This window comes from Penaeus chinensis, chromosome 8 (genome assembly GCF_019202785.1).
Source record: "Penaeus chinensis breed Huanghai No. 1 chromosome 8, ASM1920278v2, whole genome shotgun sequence".
Taxonomy (NCBI): Eukaryota; Metazoa; Arthropoda; class Malacostraca; order Decapoda; family Penaeidae; genus Penaeus; species Penaeus chinensis.
The window spans coordinates 43,842,002-43,852,001 of record NC_061826.1 but is presented as its reverse complement, the minus strand read 5'-3'; positions in this window follow the sequence as shown (position 1 = coordinate 43,852,001).

Genomic DNA, 10,000 nt, shown 5'->3' with positions numbered 1-10,000 from the left:
TATATATATATATATATATCTTCACTGCAAGATGACAAATGTAAACCCTTCTCTTCTGGACCTTGCCTATTTCCATACTGGTTTTCTTCTTTTATCTAGAGGCTGTAGCATTTCATGGCGTCTACAAAGAAGATAACTGAAGAACTAATTATTTAAGGCATTGGACTAAAGAAGGCAGGCCTTAGAACGAGAGAATTCAGTGAATTGTTGACCATAGCTAAGTCTAAAGTCACAAAAATGCATTGTGTGATTTAGTGCAGGAGATCTGGAGACACCATCCCAGAAACTTAGGAAAGCGCGTCCTAGGATGACTTCTCGAAATGATTTGAACATATCAAAGCATACTTAAGGTTCTAATCCATGGACTACTGCAAGATCTATAAAAGAGAGCAACCTCAAGTGTTTAGGGAAACAACCATTCGTACCATGTCACATCCAGTGCAGAGTTTAGTTACATCAGACGTGCACCTAGCAAAGGCACAGAGATATAACATGGTTGCCTTTTGCATGAAACATCTTGCCTAGAGCATTGAGGACTGGCTCTCAGTGTTATGGTTAAATGAGGTTACTTCTAATGTGCAACCGTGGAAGGCGAGAGTGCTGGCGAAAAGTCAGGGACCCCACACTATATGCAGAACACACCGAGGCTCACTCTTTGTGTGAGATTGCTTTACTGGCAGAAGTCTAGAGAATCTTGTTATTATTTTTTATAAATGTTAACCAAACCAAAGTTAACCATGTGACCATTCTTTCTAGCTTGTCAGCGCCAGTATCTTCGAACATGATGGTGTCCCAGCCCACACAGCAAAATCTGTGACCCAGTGGCTTGAGGGATTGGCCGAGCTATAGCCCGGATCTGAATCCCATTGAAAACATGTGGCACAACTACAGGAGAACGAATCAGGATCATTCAGTATTCAAGCTTGAGGCAACCCTTCTTGAGTCCTGGGGAAATACCTCACATGATACACTCAAGAACCTTGCTTTCTCCCTTCCTAGACATCTTCATATGTAAAGATGAAGAAATGTAACCCTACCACTCTTTTATACAAATACCTCAATGTATTCACTGATATGAAGGGTGGGAAAGCCTTCGCTTCCAGCCATGAAGGTCTCTCATGGCAAGTCTCCAGGCAGGCCCTCGGCCCATCTCTTGCTCCTCGCAAGAAGTCTCATCAAGGTGCCCAAGCCATGACCTCCTAGATCGTCCCACGGGCCTCCTCTACCCAGGACTGTCTCACAGAGAGATAACCTGATGGGCAGGGTCATCCACAGGGAAACAAGCTAGGTGCCCATATAGCCTGAGTTGCCGATCCTGGATTATGCATGTAACAGATCTCATGAAGAAAGGCAGCCCTACCATTCTTATATCTATATTTCTCAATGTATTCACTGATATGCAGGGTAGGAGAGCAGGTACTATATATATCATCATAATCATCATCATCAAGGGACTAACGCCGACGGGGGCGCATGGCCGTGTCCACCCTTCGCTTCCTGCCACGAGGGTCTCTCATGGCAAGTCTCCAGGCAAGTCCTTGGCCCATCTATACCTCCTCATGACAATAATAATTAATATGATAATAATTAAGTTTGATTCCATTTGTTACAATGGATATTCTTGGTGTGACATAATGCCTGTTTCATTTTTGCTTCTAAATTATCCTCTGTGTGCAAGGAATGCCCGGGGTTACCATCCACTGGCGGCGAGGGATTTGAACGCAAGTCAGCAAGATTGCTAGACGAGATCGCTACCGCTGCACCACACAGCACAACACTGAGTCTCATCGAGCTGTCCAAGCCATGACCTAATAGGTCGTCCCTCAGGCCTTTTCTACCCAGGTTTGTCGGTTGGACACGTGGTCCTGCCAACTGTACTCCATGATCTGGAGAAGAGACTTTTTACAAATGACATCAAGACGAGACTCCAAGGCACTAGATAGCATCCAGGTTTCGCTTCCATACAGCAAAACTGGCAGTATCAAGGCCTTGTCAATGCGTAGCTTGGTCCTTCTGCACAGGTACTGACATCTCCAAATGTTCTTGTTGATTGAGTTCATGGCTCCTGCTGCCAGACCATACCCTCTACTGAATTCTTAGTCTGACAGCCCAAAGATATATACTACACTACTGTTACGTAGAGTAGCTTTATAATCTACTCAAGTAAAGGAGATTTTTTGAGTTTGCCTTTACATATGGATCTTGCACTGTTGTAGTAGTGAACAGGAATATGTATTAACTGTGCAGGTTATTTTTTATGGAAGACTAATAATTATTTTTGATATGATAATCACAAGAAGCTTAGGAATTATCTATAATCATAATGGAAAAAAGGTGTGGGTAAATAGTGTTGACCCAGCGGACTCGAACTGGAACTTGGTGAAGGTGAGACGTACGGTCTTGTGGTATTTTGTTTTTGGGCTATAATTTAGCTGTTCGTTTGTTTACCTCAGTACCCTGTTTCCAACATGATTATATGATATTTACCGATATTATTATATTTGATGTTGTGTTTTTTGGGAATTGGAGTTTCCGTTGATTTTGTTGTTTAAAAGGTGACCAGTGTTTTGGGTGATGCCCAGAGTGTCAAGATATGTCAAGAGCCACAGCTGTTTTCTTTACTTTTATGCAGCAATGATGTACCTTTAGTTTTTGTGATTGAATCGCTTGAGCTGCCCTATTATTGGCATCGTGGTGATTGAAGGACAAACAGTGCTTCACATTCATTTTTGTTCTCAAATACTTGTTGGTATTTGCCAGTGTGTAAATTAATTTTCATATTAATACATGGTAAACCTCTACTATTGTTTGATATTTCCACACTCTTGCATCCTTTGAGTTATTCATTGGTGATATAAATAGTTTAAGTGTATAGAGAATTAAAAAGTATGAAAAGTGATTGAAGTACAAAGATCAGAATGTTAAAGTTTTGTTTACAATTAAGTTGCTCTGTACCCGTTTGGATTAATCCCCTAAATTAGTAAATGCAACTCTCCCTTAAGAGAAATTTAGTCGAGCAAGGAACTTGATTGTAACACTACCAAGATATGTAAAGCTCTCTGAGACTTCTATGTCCTCACTGTAAGCATGGATCAACTGAACAGGTTCCCCTAACAGGCACCCAAAGTCCTGAATTTTGATCTTGGTCCAGGAAACCTCTAGGCCCAAGGGCTTCGCCTCATTGCTAAAGGCATCAAGACCCGCCACCAGTGACTCCAGAGACTCAGATAAAATAGTAACATCAACGGCAAAGTCAAGGTCTGAGAACTTCATATTGCCCAGTGTTGCTCCACACTGACTTTGGATAGTAGCTCTGCCCATTATCCAGTCCATGTAGGTGTTGAAAAGTGTTGGTGCAAGGACACAGCCTTGCCTGACCCCTGAATTAATTGGGAAGAAGTTCGACAGGCCCCCCAACACACCTTACAGCACTTTCATTACTGGTATATAGGCTTGCTATTAGGCCAATAGTCCGTGCCAGAAAGTCACAGAATCTCCCATAGTGATTCTCGATGCACCGAGTCAAACACCTTTTTGAGGTCGCAAGCAACCCAATACTCATGACGGTGTTCCACAATCACTCGAACTGCTAGGATACAGTCTATTGTGGACTAGCCAGGAGTAAATCCAGATTGCTCCAGTCTCTGGTGCCTTAGTTGGTGGTCACGGATCTGTTTCAGAAGAATGTGGGTGAAAACCTTGAATGGTATACTGAGGAGTGTAATGCTACAGTAGTTGCTACAGTCCCAATGATTCCCTTTCCCCCTCCAGAGTAGGGTGACCATGCCCCTCAACAGGCCAGGGTGAATGAAACCAGGCTGCCATGGGCAGTAAAGACTGCATGCAAGCCCCGTGCCATAGGTTCACCCCAAGCCTTTTGCACTCTTCGGCTTGGAAATTGTCGTCCTAATCTCAGCTAGGTTAGGTTCCTACCTGAATGGGTGGTTCCCTGAGCTGCTTCAAGCATTTCATGCTTGAAGGACTCACACAGAGCGACTGGGTCCATCAAGTTCTGTGAATCGATCAGAGACTGCTGTGGCGAACCCACGGGCACATTCCTCCTCCCTCAGTCTGTCCAAGTGAAACACCCTAGAGTGGCCATTGGAGGGATGAGGAGTTTTGAAATGTACCCGTTGGATAGCCACTACCAGCCTATGGTCAGTGCCACATAACTCTGATAAACCTGCAATATATATATATATATATATATATATATATATATATATATATATATATGTAATATATATATATATATATATATATATATATATATATATATGTAATATATATATATATGTAATATATATATATATATATATATGTAATATATATATATATGTAATATATATACTATATATATGTATATGTATGAATATATATACTATATATATATGTATATGTATGAATATATATACTATATATATATGTATATTGTGGGTTGTAATGAAGTGAGTTATGACAATGAAGTGAGTTGTGAGTGCCACGTTGTGATGCCAGTGCATACGTAATGTGATGACATTATTATCGTACGTAGTTAGTGATAATTATGTGATTATATATTATACACTGTCTTTTGTGTGATATGTTCTACCATGTGAAATATAGAACATTATGTTTAGTTTATATTATATGTAGCATATCACCTATATGAAAGAGTGAGAATCTCTGTATGTTATAGAGTACAACATTTTAGCTTGTCTCTGTAGTCACACGTCTGGCAGTGGACAGTCGCAGACGGAGCCTGGCGTGTGGGGCAGAGGAACAGGAAGAGTTCCGTATTTATTTTGTCAGAGCTGATCTCCAATGAACCTACTTTAGTTTTCATCGGTGTTTTCTTCACCCTCAACCATCATGGAGAAACACCAAGCAATCGTAGAAGACGAACATGGCTCAGTGATCCAGCAAATTCAGTTCTGACGCCTGTTATTGTTGCCTGCCCCAGGCCTCCGCGACCTCATGGCCTGTCGCCGGCCCCGCGCCTCGTCCACCCTCGTGCTAGGTCAGCAATCAACCCGCTCGGCAGTGTACTTCATTTGCAGCGGTGTGGTGCTATAGTGTAGTGATGTGTATTGTGCAGTGCCTATAGTGTTCGTGCAGTGTTTAGTGTGCTCAGGGGACATTATTCGTTGCATAAGGGAGCCGGACCGAAGCATATTAAGGTTTTGTAGGAGCGAGGTATATTCCTGCGCTCTCTACTACGCTTCGTGAGCGACTGATCTCTCGCGCTCGCGGCTCGCCTGCCCGCACGTGTCCGCCGTGACGTCACCGCATTGGCACCGCTCACACGAGTGCCACAACACTAGCTGCCTCGCTCTACTTTTACGTATTTTCACCGGATTTTCGGCGATTTTGCTGTATAATCTTGACACCCTTACCACGTTACAATGGGTAAAGGGAAGAAAAAAGAAGATACCAGTAAGAGCGACCCTGAGAAGCCTGACTCCAGCCTTGAAGAGTCCGCAGGAGCCAGTGCCAGCAACCCACCTCCCACAGATGTTGCTACATTGCTGCAATGGATAATTCAGAGGGATGACAAGAGGGAAGACACCCGCCGGAAGGAGGAAGAAGCCCGCCGGAAGGAGGAAGAAGCCCGCCGGAAGGAGGAAGAAGCCCGCCGGAAGGAGGAAGACGCACGCAGGAACGAGGAGTCTGCTCGTTTTCAGGAGCTGATCCTTCGCCTCACCCCCCAGCAACCTGCAAGTTCGCCAGTGAGCAGTTCTGCCGCGTCCACTGCTCCTCATACTCCGCCGACCCCGAAGGCAACAATAAAGCCTCCGAAAGCATTAACAGCAGATGCGAGTCCCCAACAGTTTCGAGAATGGAAGCGCGAATGGTCCGATTATGCTGTGATGGTGGATCTCCACAACCTGCCGTTATCAAAGCAGCATATACAGCTACGCATGTGCCTTACCTCTGAGATGCGACGGGTGCTGGAGCACAAGTTGGATGTGCCCGCAGACCCAACATGCTCAGTGGACGATGTCTTGACAAAGCTCGAAATGCACATCAAAAATGCAAGTAATGAGGCACTTCGACGGAAGGCCTTCTCCGAGTGCAAGCAAGCAGACGGCGAGAGCTTCGATGACTTTTGGATACGGCTGAAAATCTTGTCGCAGGAGATAGACCTTTGCAAGGCACAGGACCAAGCATGCTGTGAGCAGTGGAAGAAACACGGCATTCTAATGGGTATACGAGATAAGGAACTTACCCAGAAGCTCATTGAAATGGACCGCTCAGCGACGTTGCAGGATGTTTTAGAGAAATGCAGGTCTCATGAATCGTCAAAGACTGCATCATCTGCTTTGAAGGACACAGTTTCTTCACGAGCTGTTTCTCAATATAAAAGAGAGAAAAAGGCTGCCCTGAAGCAGAAGTCCAAGATGAGGCCTGGCTCACCTCTGCCGAATAAGGCCTGCAACTGCTGTGGTCGTCAGCATGAAAAAGGTTTGTGCAGGGCCACCACTTCCACATGTCGTGCTTGTGGTAAGAAAGGCCACTGGGCTACGGCTTCAAAGTGTCCTGCCAGGAATGCCAAATGCAAGGTGTGCAACCGGCAGGGACACTATGATAAATGCTGCCCAAAGCAACGAAAGGCTAAGACAAAAGAAGAGGACACCAATCATGAATTGAAGGTAGTAAGTTCAGTATCCCCTTCAGTGTCATTTGCCAGGAGTGTCACCTCTACTGCATGACCGAAACCTCAGCCTTCCCCTAAAGTCCGCGTGTCAATTCGGCATAACGATTTATCAGGTAGTCTTGCCATCATTCCTGACACAGGTGCAGACACGACTGTCATTGGACTCCAGCATCTTAGTAGTCTCGGCCTCTCAAAGGAAGACTTAGCACCACCGGCAGAGACAATATACTACAATGCGGACGGGTCCGAGATGCCACCAGCAGCTGGATCATTTCGTGGAATCATCACCTATGGCAACCGTTCGACTACATGTTGGATTGATGTTCAGCCTTCGCTTACAACCCCGCTGCTCTCTTGGACTGATTGCAAGGAATTGGGGATTGTTCCGGACTATTTCCCAAGGCAGATATCGGATGTGCACATTGCCAGTCGAGTCCATGGACTGGGCAATACACCAATGTCGAACCCTCCTCAGTTGCTGCCTTTACCGTTGAACCAGCTGAAGTCACCTGAAGAAGCAAGGAAGTACTTCCTGCATCAGTATGCAGATGTGTTGGTGAAGAAGGACGACTTGCAGTCTGGGCCACTCAAGACGATGGTAGGCCCTCCCATGAGAATTCATCTGCGGGAGAATGCCACGCCCTTCGCGATCCACACCCCCAGAATGATTCCTTTGGCTTTTCAGGAACCAACAAGAAAGGAGCTTGAGTCATTAGTGACCCAAGGCATCTTAAAGCCAGTGGAGGATGAACCATCAGAATGGTGTCATCCAATGGTTGTTGTTCCCAAAGCAAATGGTGGTGTTCGTATTACCACTGATCTATCAAAGCTCAATAGGCAAGTCTCTCGCCCTGCCCACCCTTCTCCGACGCCATTTACAGCCATCAGAAGTATTAGTCCGCAGTCAAAGTTCTTTACAACTGTGGATGCTCTTTGTGGTTATTGGCAACTACCCCTGCATGAAGATGATCAACACCTGACGACATTTATCACTCCTTATGGACATTTCAGATACTGTCGTGGTCCCATGGGTTTTGCAGCAACAGGAGACGCCTTTTGTCTACGAGGTGGCAGGGCACTTCAGGGAGTAACAAACTGCATTAAGGTTGTGGACGACATTCTCCTACATGATGAGGACTACCTCTCACACCTTCAACGTGTAAACGAAGTCCTGTCAAGGTGTCGACAGCACGGGATAACGCTTAATGCAGAGAAGTTCATTGTGGCTGCATCTGAAGCCAGCTTCTGTGGGTACAAACTATCACATAATGGTATTGAAGCAGACCCAGAGAAGGTAAAAGCCATTGCAGAGTTTCCTACCCCTGCAAATCTGACTGATCTTCGGTCATTTATGGGCTTGGTAAATCAACTGGCAGAGTTTACGCCTAAGATTTCGACTGCTGCAGCCCCACTCCGCCCATTGATGAGCCCAAAGAGAGCTTTTACTTGGACAGCAGACCACACCAAAGCTTTCAATGACACTAAACAAGCTTTGTCAGGGCCCCCCATACTTGCGACGTTTGATCCAACCCTTCCCACCATTCTGCAGACCGACGCCTCCAGACTCTACGGCCTTGGCTATGTGTTGTTGCAGGACCATGGTGCTGGAAGATACAAGATGGTGCAATGTGGTTCCCGTTTCTTGACAGATACAGAAACGCGGTATGCGACCGTCGAATTGGAAATGCAAGCTGTCGTTTGGGCCATCAGTAAGTGCAAGTTCTATCTTCGTGGACTTCAGCACTTTAGTGTGGTGACAGATCACCGTCCATTGGTTCCTATGTTGAACCATTATTCCCTGGATGCAATTGAAAACCCTCGCCTCCAGCGCATGAAAGACAAGATTGCGCCCTACATTTTTACCGCAATGTGGCGTGCAGGTAAGGAGTTGTGCATTCCTGATGCTCTTTCCCGGTCACCTGTGAGTCGCCCAACGGTGGAGGATGGTGCCTTCAATGCTGAAATGGACACTTCCGTCAAGATTGTAGCTCTGCAGGCTGTTCAGTCTACTAAAGCACCAGAAGCCATAGACGAGCAAGAAGATCTCTTCATGGAAGAATTGCGTACAGCTGCCTCTAAGGATGCTTCTTATGAGGAGCTGCTTCATCATGTGAAGTCAGGGTTCCCCAAGGACCGCTACAACCTACCAAGTGCCCTGCGTCCGTACTGGAAGATTCGCAATGAGTTGTACAACGATGGTGACTTGGTGCTGTATGGACCTAGAGTGGTTGTCCCTGTTTCTTCACGCCGTAGCACCCTAGCTCGCCTGCATGAAAGCCACTGTGGCGTGGAAGCAACAAAGCGTCGTGCACAGCAGACAGTCTTTTGGCCAGGCATTAATGCAGACATTGTAAACACTGTTCGTGCCTGTGAACCGTGCCAGCGCCTACAGCCTAGTCAGCAACAAGAGCCACTGATGTTGGATGACAAACCCACAAGACCATTTATGTCTGTGTCGGCAGACTTTTTTAGTGTTGCTGGAAAACACTTCTTGGTGTATGCTGACCGACTCTCCGGATGGCCTGTTGTCATCCCATGTGGAACTAATGCAACAAGTGCTTCGACGATCAGATTCTTCCGGCATATGTTCCGTGATCTGGGTGTGCCAGTTCGCCTGCGCACTGATGGCGGACCTCAGTTCTCCAGCCGGGAATTTGCAACCTTTCTTCAGCGATGGGGAGTACGTCATGCTATGTCAAGCCCCCATTACCCACAGTCCAATGGGCATGCAGAGGCTGCCGTCAAGAAAGTCAAGTATCTGATCATGAAGACAGCACCCAACGGAAATATTGACAGTGAGGAGTTTGACAGAGGATTACTGGAGTTACGTAACACCCCAAACTTCACTGGTCGATCTCCTGCGCAGATTCTGTTTGGCATGCCCCTTCGCTCCTGTGTGCCTGCCCACTCTAGTGCCTTCATGAAGGAGTGGCAGACCAAAGCTGAGGACTGCGACCGTCGTGCCGCAGTACGGGCCAAGGACGTGAAGACCCGCTATGACAAGCGTGCCCACTCCCTTTCCAAGTTAGAGATTGGGGCGCAGGTGCGAATCCAGAATCCCACATCCAAGCGTTGGGATAAGGTCGGCACAGTCATGGGTATTGGCAAATCTCGTGATTATCACATCAGGCTGCCAAGTGGCCGTATACTGTGGCGCAATCGACGTTTCGTGCGCCCTACACAGCTCACGATTGGAAACTCGACAGATTTGGAAAACGACGCACCAGGATCTTCCGCCCCATCTGTGCCTGTTGAACCTCGACGTTCGGAGCGTCTCAAGTTGAAGTCCGTTCAAGACTCCCGCTAGTGAACGTAAGGGGGGGAGGGAGATGTGGGTTGTAATGAAGTGAGTTATGACAATGA